At 34.2% G+C, this 12,084-nt stretch overlaps 1 protein-coding gene across 7 annotated transcripts in view; it reads right to left on the reverse strand.

Annotated features, from left to right (window-relative positions):
* Nucleotides 1-12,084, reverse strand: part of KCNH7 (potassium voltage-gated channel subfamily H member 7) — a 480,526-nt gene that overhangs the window by 272,543 nt on the left and 195,899 nt on the right. The gene's annotated exons all lie outside the window — the stretch shown is intronic.

Consider the following 12,084-nt stretch of genomic DNA (forward strand, 5'->3'; position numbering starts at 1 on the left):
TTGTTTGTAGGCCAGCAAAACCTTAAATATTTAGTATCTGGCCCTTTATAAGACAAGTTTGCTCATTTCTGCTTTAAGTCCAGTTTAAATGCCAGTTTAGATGAAAACTATCTAAATTCTTCCAGGTGGGTGGGAAATGTCTTAAGTCTCTTCAATAGATTGCCTACAACTTTCTTAAACAGCTATTTAACAAAACTGCTCTGTTTTCCTCTACACATAGAGCACTCAGGCACATTTTTCCAGGTTTTGGATAAATACGCTTTTCATATGCCATTCTTGTGGAACAATTAAACATATAGGAACCATTTGAATATCAAAGCTATTAATTCCTAAGTATGATTGGTAGGTGACAAGGAGTGAATGTTTATAAACTCTCTATGCATATCTGACATTTTTTTATATAGTATTGCTAAAACTAGGCCTAGAATTTAGTACATGTTATTGATATGCTTTACATATTTTTAATGTAATAGTGTAAAATTGTAAGAAATATTTGTATTTATGAAAATTTATTTAGTGATTTTGTGTGCTTTTGAGAATATCTAAATATTCAGTTTAAATATTTTAAAAGTGTAAAGATGACTGAACCATTTGAAAGAACTTTGAGAAACCACATAGACAATGATCCTAACATCTCATGAGAGGATAGGAAAGATGAACAAGAATGTTAAAAAATAAATAAGCTAGTTGAATATGAGAAGAACAGTGAAACTCCTTAATATTGATCAGACAGAAGTATTGGATGTCAATTATCAACAAATTGCAATTATTATGGAAGGCCGTGATATGGAAAATAATGTTTGTTACAACTAAGAGATGTTGGAACACATCAAATAACTATATGAAATCCTGTAATTACACAAAAGTTTTATTCGGCCTGCTGTCTCAGAAATCTACTCTCCCATATAAAGATGCTCATAGGAGAGACACTCAAAGCAAAAGCCCAGAGAATGTAAATAAGCAATTGAAATGGCATTTGCATCTGTGGCATCAATATCAATTCACTGCCTGGAAATGGCCCATATGAGTTTCAAATACATAGCTAGAAAAAGAGAATGTGTTAATATTTTATTAATAACTATTAAGACTTACTGCAGCAGATTTTATTACTAGAGGGTGAGTAAGTACTAGAATTATTTGGTAGGCTATTTTCCCTGCTATGATTTTGAGGTTTTCATGGGCAGATAGTATATATTATTTATTTCCATATCCTGTCTGCATCATTTTTGCAAAAAGTAGATACTCAAGGGGCACATGGGCAGCTCAGTCGGTTGAGCATCTGACTCTTGCTTTCGTCTCAGGTTATGATCTCACTATTCATGAGACTGAGCCCCAGGTCAGGCTCTGTGCCAAAAGCACTGAACCTGCTTGGTATTGTCTCTCTCCTTTTCTCTCTTTCAAAATAAATAAATGTTTTTAAAAGTAGATAGGCAAGAAGTTTTTTCTTGAAATGTTTATTTTTGAGAGAGAGAGAGAGCATGAGTGGGAGAGAGGCAGAGGCAGGGGGGACAGAGGATCCAAAGGGGGCTCTGCACTGACAGCAGTGAGCTCGATGTGGGGATCGAAGCCATGAACTGTGAGATCATGACCTGAGCTGAAGCTGGATGGGATGCTAAACCGGTTAAGACACAAGGCACCCCAAGAAGTTTTTTTTAAATAAATGAGAGTATGAAAAATGATTTGATAAATTTTGAATGAACCTCTTTACCATGCTTATACTCAAATTGAGGTATGGATATCCTACAGATACATGAAGGTAACAAGGCACAAAAAGTCACATGGTGCTCCTTTCTAAAGCTTCAATTTTGTTAAAAACAAATTTGGATAAAAAAAATATGGAAATAAAACAATTCTGTATTATTCAGTAAAATATAAGACTTGCATTACTTTTTAAGTTGAAAAAAACCTTCTACGATATGTATAGTTTGTGCAAGGGATTTTTTTTTCAATTACTTGCAAGGATCCATTTCACCAACCTTTGCCATTAGGCACATTTCAGTGGGCAAACTTTAGATGTTGTGAAGGAGTTAAGTTATGAAGGAGAAGAGAAATACAGATCAGACGATATGTTGGCTTTTCTGACTTTCAAAATACGAAGTCCAAATAGAGCTAAATATAATATGTAGTTTAGAACTGCGGGGTGTCAGCTTTGCCAGAACAGTACCTAACCAGACATAGGCTTTGGGGGAGAAGTTCAGAGCACTTGAATGTTAATTAAGACCCAGCACTTAGTGGTTATATTAACATCTCTAAGTCTTGCCAGCATTAGGGTCAAGTTTATTTTGATTAAGTAAGTTAGCAACCACGTAATGAATGGATAATGGCAGAGCAGTCAAAAGCTTGAGTGTCAGACATACCTAACTTCACGTCCTGTCTTTGTCACTAACTATAGTTATGACTTTTGGCAAATAATTTTAGAGAAGCCTTATTTTTTTCTTTACAGATAAAATGGGCTCAATAATTGTATATATGTGAATCAAAACATTCTAAGAAATAGATAACACACATAAAGGACTTAGTATGGTACCTGGCTAAAGTAAGCATTCAGTTCATTTTATTTGTTAATATTTAAAAATCCCTGATGAAGAGAGGGTAGTCATTCCTAAATAATCTCCTAATAAATACTTGTATCTTCTTTAGAAATGTATGGTTTCCTTACAGCAGCCGTGTTTTCATATAAAGTTAATGAATGCTTAACAGCCTTTGTGACGCCTCTAGCTAAGGTCTGACCTACTTATTAGGAAGGAAGTGCCAATAATCTGGCCCCTTAAAAAGGCTTTTTTTGTTTTCATGGACTGAGAAAATTGCATAAATTGCACAGTTGTTACTTTACACATTGCTATAGAATGATTTAAATTATATTAAAGTCCTACAATTCTTAAAGTAGTTAATTGGTTACTTTTCCTAAATTTATCCTTTCTTGATTATTGCAAATGTCTCAAATCCCCAGAAAAAATATGATAAATGAATTTTATGAATGTGTTTTTAATGTGGATATTATCATTAATAATCACACTTTAGAGTATTTAAGATTAGTATTTCAAAAATTACAAACAAGACAATACTAAAATTATGTAATATAATTTTATATTAATTATATAATATACATTGTGAGTAGATAAATTTTAGTGGCCTTATAGCCTCTCAACTTTATAGTGTCCAATGAGATCCTAATCAGATTTTTATAGGCTCTATTCTTGGTATTACATTTTATAGAAGGGAAATTGGTAGAATAAAATCCTCAGAGAAAAAGGCAACAAGATATAAAGTTTGAAGGAAAGTTCATATGAGGAAGGAGTGAAAATATCAAGACTGGGTAAAAGAGAAGATTTCCCAAAAGCCATGAGAGCTGCAATCAAAGTTGAAAGTTCTGGAAGAGAGAAAAGAATTCCCGTGATTCCAGAAGGTGGAATAGGGACCAATAAATAAAAATTACAAGTAGCATTGTTCATAAATGGGATAGACAATTTGGGACTAGTTTGTGGCTTCCTGTCCTTGGCCGAATTCCAGTAGAAGCCAGACAATAATTTTTCTGTCAGGTTAGGTTGCTACTTTGATGGAATGACGGGCTGCTAAGAACACTGCTCATTTTTAGTCTCTGATTTAGTGGCTCTAGAACATTAGGCAATTGAAGTTCCAGTATTTTGGGGCTTGAGTATCTTTAGATTTGTAAAATAAAAAGTTTTGGCATGGGAATTACCCTAATATTGGAGGATTCTTTCCAAATGTTATGATCCTAAGAAGGATGATTTTCTCAATTTTATTTAATAAAAGTGTCAATTTAACCACTTTCAAAGTGGTAGTCTTAAATCTCAATGAACCTACAGAAATAATAATCAATTCCAATGAAATAGTATTACCGGTACCAGTGTCCAGTCTCTGAAACTGAAAAACAAACACTCATTGAAATTAAAATGTATTGAATAAGAACACATGTTTCTGTCATGAGAATTTTCTCCTCACCACTGCTTATATGGGTTTTATTTGAGCTTAAGGAAGAGAGATTAGTGCCTGAAAAAATTTTCCAACACAGATACTTTATATTGCTAATAGGAGTTTTAGTTAGGCAGTCAGGTATAAGTGTACACATCAGTATTAGATAATTATAAAAATAAATACAGAGCTCATGTTTCAGGAAGATGGGAATTTCATTAAGACGCTATTTCCACTATCAATTATTAAATAAATTCACCTGAGTGTTTTCTTCTCGTAACCTATTCAAGACAAAACCTTCTCAGAGGAAGAACATCTTTGTTATGCATGAATGAATTTTGAAATAAAGCACCAAAGCCCTTTTTTTTTTGTATGCTGAAGATTTCTTAGAGATTATATCAATAATTATATCACAGGGCTTTTTATTTCAAGAAAAGCTCGTCTACACACATGGTAAATTTTCAGAGAATAAAAGGATGCCAGAAAAACTTGAAAACGATTTTTACTTTTAGGTTTGTAGTAAAAAACCATCTAGTGCTATTTTGCATTCAATAGATTTTTTTTTTGAAATGTACACTTATTATCTTGAAGTCATTTAAATATTATTAAGTCTCTCCTGAGAAGTCACATTGCTTGAGCATAGTAGTACAGCATGCATTTTCTTGTTTGGGCACTGTTACATTAGGAGATACATCACGAGAATTCAATGAGACAATGGCAGAACCTGAGAACAAATCCTGGGTCTTATTTTTCAAGTTCTGCATTCAAAGTCTTCTTTGGTGATGAGATGCCATTGAATACTTGAAAAAAGAGGGTGAAATTTTCATATGTTGTTTGCAACTCAGAATATTTATTTTTTTAATGTATATTTTACGTTTTTTGTTTTTTGTGGGTTTAAAAATGTAATTTATTGTCAAATTGACTAACATACCGTGTATACCGTATGCTCTTGTGTACCAAGTGTGCCTTTGGTTTTGGGGGTAGATTCCCGTGATTCATCGCTTCCATACAACACCCAGTGCTCATTCCAACAAGTGCCCTCCTCAATGCCCATCACCCATTTTTCCCTCTCCCCCAGCCTCCCTTCAACCTTCAGTTTGTTCTCTGTATTTAAGAGTCTCTTATGGTTTGCCTCCCTCCATCTTTGTAATTATTTTTTTCCCCTTCCCTTCAGAATATTTACTTTAAATTAACATGGATTCTGCTCTCTCTTTGTTGGGTCAGTAACAGAGTATAGTTAAACATAGCTACATTTGCATTCATCTGTACAATTATACAGCAATAACAATATGTTCTATATTAATGACACAGGATTGATTGCATGTTTACTCATATAAGGTAATTAATATATTCCTAATGTATTGGGCCTTTAGGTAAAGCCAAACAATGCAGTAAATTGTAAAAGAAAAAAATTACTCCCTCCCACTTGCATGTTCTGCTAGCACTTAAATCAACTGAAGAGTTTGATCTTCCACATAATTAGATAATATTTCGCTCAATGCTCGTATGGATCTTTGGTTTGATTATGGGCACAGAGCATGAGAATATTATCTTATATTTCTTTGAGTCTCTAAAGCCTAGCACAATTCTTGGCCCATTATGGTAATTTGCGAGGTTTTTAATGAATTTCACACGGCCAAAGATTTTGCTCATTTCTCCACATCCCTAAAGTAGACAGTATAGTTAGCTCATACACGGGTGGAAATGCTTCATAATTGTTTCTATGATAGTATGTTTTTAAAAATCTCTTTTTGTGTATAAAGCTGTGTATGAAACAAGGACTTTTTATGACTTGTGCAGTTCATTTATGAACCTTTAATTCTTTTTAATTTTTTTCACAATTCAGAACCAAGTGTTCAATTATGTTAAGGGCTCTGTCTCAATATATATAATATCTATTTAGTATGAAAGAAACTAACAAGAAGCTTTGGTATAGGCTGCTACCATGAAGGCAACTTTTTTTCTTCCCTTTTCACGTGGTCAACTACTATTCTTTCCTCAGGTCCAGTTTCAAATGTCACTACTTTAGCAAAGCCTTCTCCAACCTTCCTGACACGGTGAAATTCTCCTGTGTATTCTCACAGCACTATGTATCTCTGCCTCATGACACTCACCTCAATTGCCAATTTTTATCTTTTAGTACATTCACTTATGTGATGCCTGTGTCTGCTACTAGGCCCTCAGCACCAAAACAAGGGCCATGTGTGCTTTTGTAGTCACTCTCTTAGCATAAGACCTGGCATGGAGGAGGCCCTCCATCAATACTCAATGAATAAGTGAATAAACAGACAGAAGAGCCTATGAAGACCCAACTGAGACTCTCTCACTTACAAGGTAGGTACATATAACAGAGGCCATACCATCCCCCACCACAACATTCTAAAATGAATCACACCATGAATAGCATTCAAAAATAGCATATTAGAAACAAAACAAAACAAAAAAACATAAATAGGGGCATGTGGGTGGCTCAGTTGGTTAAGTGCCTGACTTCAGTTCAGGTCATGATCTCACAGTCCATGAGTTCAAGCCCTGCATCAGGCCCTGTGCTGACAGCTCAGAGCTGGAAACTGCTTCAGATTCTGTGTTTCCCTCTCTCTCTGCCCCTCCCCTTCTTGTGCTCTGTTTCTCTTTCTCTCAAAAATAAATAAACATTACAAAAATTCAAAATAAAATAAACAAATAATTCCTTATTATCTTGAAAAATGCATGCTTTTATACTTAAGAAGCACTGCTAATTTTTGGAAACATTTGACTACTTTTGGTTTATTAAAAAGTGCATTTTGACTACTTTTTATGTATTAAAAAATAAACAGTGGCATTTTTTCTGTATGCTCAAGAGAAATTCTGAAATATGAATACCTACAAAATGTAGGAGAGAAATAGCTTAGTGCATTATTTATTTTTTTTACAAAGTCTTAAGCACAAGAAAATGTTTTGTCTCCTAAGCACTTCATAGTTACCTTCAGTTTTAATTAGGAAAACTCAAAAGCAGTGAACTTTAAGCTTTTGATGTAGTGGAAAGAGCTGAGACTTTACAATCTACCACACCAGCTTGGAGGAAGCTCCTAAATTTCTAAGCCTTTAACTTATTCTCAAAATAGAGATAATAATAATACCAGTTAGCAGGAGCATTTTGAGGCTTAAAAGAGATATTTCAAATAAAATACTTTGCATTGTAGCTATTTTATAAATACTAGTTCCAATTTCAATACTTTCATAACAATAAGCATTTATCAAATGTTTTTCTCTATATAGCAAACACATTATTTTAAGTCTCTTAAAATATACAGACAATTTGAAGAAAGATGTCAAGGAATCTGGACAGCACCTTTCACTGTGTCTTTGGAATAAATGTATGTGCAGATATCATTGAGTGATTCCTGTGTGCCAAGAGCTTTACTTTATCTCATCTAATCCTCACAAAAACCCAGAGTTATAATTGCATTTCACTTGAAAGAAATGGAAGCTTACAAGACAAACCTGACTCCAACATCACAGATTTTAACCTTGTTTTAGTAGATTTCTGGCAACTGCAATGTCAAATCTCTGGGTTTAGAGTGTAAGGTGATGGACCTAGTAAAACCATGTGTCTGCTCTTCGTGTATTTACACATATACTCTGTTGAACTCAACGAGTGTTATTGATGCAATTTTAATATTTTTAAAGCATCAAGATTTGAAGTCCTAAAGGCTGAATATAGTAGGTTATAATCCCAGCTCTGCTGTATGTTAAGAATCCTTGAATAATCTAAAGCTGCATCTGTAAAATGAAGATAATAATGTCTAGTTCACAGGGCCATTGTGACTATCATTGACATATTACATGTAAATTCTTAGCATAATAAATAACATACAGATAGTACCTGATCAAGTATTTGGTACAAACACAATATAACACAGAGAAAAAGATACAACAGTACACATCTACAATCACTTAAAATAAGGTAATGCGGGAAGACTTTCAAAAAAAGTTTATATTATAATACGTAAAAAGTTCTTAAAATATGTATTTTAATGTATTTTAAATATTCCTTCTTGGAATTTGGTCTTTTGTAAACACTCTAGAAAGTCTAAAATGAGGCCTTTTTTGTTCCTGACAAGTTTCTCTGGAAAACAGAAACAAACAATAAACCACTGACTCAAGTTCTATGCAACCTTAGTGTCAATCTTTTTATAAAAATTCTATATAAGATTGGGGTGCCTGGGTGGCTCAGTCAGTTAAGCATCTCACTTCAGCTCAGGTCATGAACTCATGATCTCATAGTCCATGAGTTCAAGCCCCACATCAGGCTCTGTGCTGACATCTCAGAGCCTGGCGCCTGCTTCAGATTCTGGGTCTCCCTCCCTCTCTGCCCCTCCCCACTCTCACTCTCTCTCTCTCTCTCTTTCTGTCTCTCTCAAAAATAAATAAACATCAAAATTTTTAAATTCTATGTAAGATCTATACAGATAGACTATCCAGACTGTAAAATAGTCTACACAGAAAATAACAGTCTAAATGTACATATTGAAATACCCAGTGCATGAGGACTGAGCATTTAGAGGTGGGTCTTGAATTCAGTTCTCTTGTTGCTCTTCCTGCTTGGCTTCTCCTTCCTTCTTATCTATCATTTTTATGAGGAAAGAAATCATAGACTAAAAGCTTACAGGGCATTGTAGAAGGGTGAAAAGGTATTACTCTACTTTAGTGATAATGATAAGGAAGGGAAGATGAGCATAAAGGCTACAAATCATCTCTTTTCCTTTTCATTTCTTTGAGACTATAGCCAGGCCTATTTGTAGAATACTGTATCCTTGTTGGCATGTTTGATGACATGGCAGAAAACCAATAAATGAACAGATTGCATCAATGGTGAAGCATGTGGATGTTCATTATGGAGCATCAAAAGAGAAGGTAGAAGAATATACAGAAAATTTTCAAAAATTTGTTGGGCTAGATCCGGCTTAAAAGAAACACTGAATGTTAGAAATGATTAGTCACCAAGCTCAAGGGTTACAAATTCAAATGACTTACAGATAAGAGAACTGAGAAATAAACTGGGAAGGACTGTAACAATTTGCAGGGCATGTGTCCTCTCTGAAGATGCTAGACAGCAGTAGCAGATCACCACTAGAAAAAGGGACACGTGTGTAAAACTTCCAATTCTTTAAAATGTACTTTATTTTTTAGAGCAGTTTTAGGTTCACAATGAAATTGAGCAAGAAGTACAGAGTGTTCTCATATTCCCTCTACCCCCACATACATACAGCCTCTCCTTTTATTTAACATCTCACATCGGACGAGTACATTTGTTCCAATCTATGAACTTAACATCGATATCTCATTATCATCCAAAGTCCAGTTTCTACTAGGGTTCACTCTTAGCGTTGTACATTTTCTGAGTTGCAACAAATGTATAATGATGTATACCTGCCATTGTAGTTTACAGAAAAGTTTTATTGTCCTAAAAATCCTCTGTGCTCTGCTTAGTCATCCCTCCCTCTTCCTGAACCTCTGGCAACCATGCTCTTTTTACTTTTTCCATAGAGTTGTCTTATCCAAAATGACACATAGTTGGAATCACACAGTGCATAAGCTTTTTAGTCTAGCTTTTTTTCACTTAGTAATACGCATTTAGGATTCTCCCATGTCTTTTCATGGTTTGATAGCTCATTTCTTTTTAGCGCTGAATAATATTCCACTCCATAGTTGTACTGCAGTTTATTTAACCGCTCACCTACTGAAGGACATCTTGGCTGCTTCCAAGTCTTGGGAAATATGAATAAAGTTGCTATAAACATCCATGTGCTGGTTTCTGTGTGGACATACATTTTGAGCTCATTTGGATAAATACCAAGGAATGTGATTGCTGCATCATATGGTAATAGTATGTTTAGTTTTGCAAGAAAATTCCAAACTGTCTTCTAAAGTGGCTGTGCCATTTTGCATTCCCTCCAGGAATAAATGAAAGTTATTATTGCTCCAGATCCTTGCCAGCATTTATTGTTATCAGCATTTTGATTTTCATCATTTGAATAGGTGTGTACTTATACTTCTTTGTTGTTTAAATTTGCAATTATTTAATGCCATATGATGTGGAGAATTCTTCATTTGCTCATTTTCCATCTTTATATTTTTTTAGGCAAGGTGTCTATTCAGTGAGTAAAAGATATCCTTATGTTCACCTTTTTTATTGTATTATTTATTTTATTGTTGAGTTTTAAGCCTTTCTACATATTTTCTATGTATTCTATCCTATTTCTTCTGCAAATATTTTCTCCCAATCTGTAGTCTCTACTCATTGTCTTTTGATAATGTCTTCTACAGAGCAGATTTTATTTTTATATAAGTCCAACTAAGCAGTTCTTTCATGGATCATGCCTTTGGTTTTGTATTTTAAAAGTCATGACCAAACCCAAGGTCATCTAGATTTTCTTCTATGTTAGTTATCCTTAGAGATTGTATAATTATTTTTTTGACATGTTGATCTGTGATCTATTCTGGTTAAATTTTTTGAAGAAGGTAAAATCTGTGTCTAGATTCAGTTATTTTTTGCGTGCTGATGTCCAGTTGTTCCAGCACTGTTGTTGAAAAGAGTCTTTCCTTCATTGAATTGCCTCTGCTCCTTTGCCAAAGATCAATTAATTCTATTTGCATAGGTCTAATTCTTGGCTCTTTATTCTGTTCCATTTATCTATTTGTCTGTTCTTTCACTGGTATCACATTTTCTCATCTACTGCAGCTTCATAGTGAGTCTTGAAGCTGCGTAGTTTGTCCACGGACTTCTGTCTTCTTCAATATTATGTTGGCTATCCTGGGCCTTTTGCCTCGCCTTGTAAACATTAGAATCATTTTGTTAATATCCACAAAATAACTTTGTGGATTTTATTGGGATTGTGTTGAATCTATAGATTGAGTTGGAAAGCCCGCCTATCTATAACATTGAAATAACTCTCCATTTAGTTTGTTCTTTTACCTTTTTCATGAGAGTTACGTAGTTTTCCTCATATGGATCATCTATATGTTTTGTTAGACTTATATCTAGGTATTTCATTGTTGGGGGTGCCAACATAAATGGCTTTGGAAAGTTCAAATCCTGGTTGTTCATCAATGGTATATAGGAAAATGACTGACTTTTGTATATCAGTTTCAGATCTTATAAACTTGCTGTAATAGCTTATTAGTTACAGGAGTTTTTTTTGTCAACTCTTTTATACTTTCTACATAGACAATCATGTCATCTGCAAAAAAAAAAAGACCGTTTAATTTCTTCCTTCCTTACTTGTAAACCTTTTGTTTCCCATTCTTGTCTTACTTCATTACCTAGGACTTCCTATGTGATACTGAAAAGAAGAATTGAGAGGGGACACACTTGCCTGTTCTGATGTTAGCAAGAAAACTGAGTTTCTCACCATTGAGTATGATATTAGCTGTAGGTTTTTTGTAAATACACTTTACCAAATTGAGGAAGTTATCCTCTAATCCCTACTTAATAAGAACTTTCAATCATTAATAGGCATTGGCTTTTGTCAAAGCCTTTTTTTCTATCTACTGATATGGTCGTGTGATTTTTCCTCTTTAGCTTGTTAATGTGATGGATTCAATTAATCAGTTTTCAGTTTTTAAACTAGCTTTGCGTGTTTGGAATAAATCCCAAATGACTGCTGTGTAATCCTTTTACATATCAGCCAATGCAATAGGCTAGTACTTTATTGGGGACTTTTGCATCTACGCTCATGAAAGATATTGGTCTCTGATTTTCTTGTAATGTCTTTGGTTTGGTATTAGAGTAATGCTGGCTTCACAGAATAAGTTAGAAATATTTCCTCTAACTTCCAGAAGTATTCTGGAAGACATTATAGAGAGTATATATACTTTCTTCATTAAATGTTTAGTGGAATTCACCAGTGAATCCATCTGTGCCTAGTACTTTCTGTTTTAGAAGATTATTAATAATTGGTTCAATTTCTTTAACAGATATAGACTTATTGTCCATTTCTTCTTGCAAGAGTTTTAGTAGACTGAGTTTTTCAAGGGATAGGTCCATTTCATCTAGATTATCACATATGTGGGCATACAGTTGCTCATGATAATCCTTTATCATCCTTTATTTTATGTTATTTTTTGAGAGAGACTGAGAGAGACATAGAGAGAGAGAGAGAGAGAGAG

Source organism: Puma concolor, chromosome C1 (assembly GCF_028749965.1).
Source record: "Puma concolor isolate L17-30 chromosome C1, mPumCon1.1.hap2, whole genome shotgun sequence".
Lineage (NCBI taxonomy): Eukaryota > Metazoa > Chordata > Mammalia > Carnivora > Felidae > Puma > Puma concolor.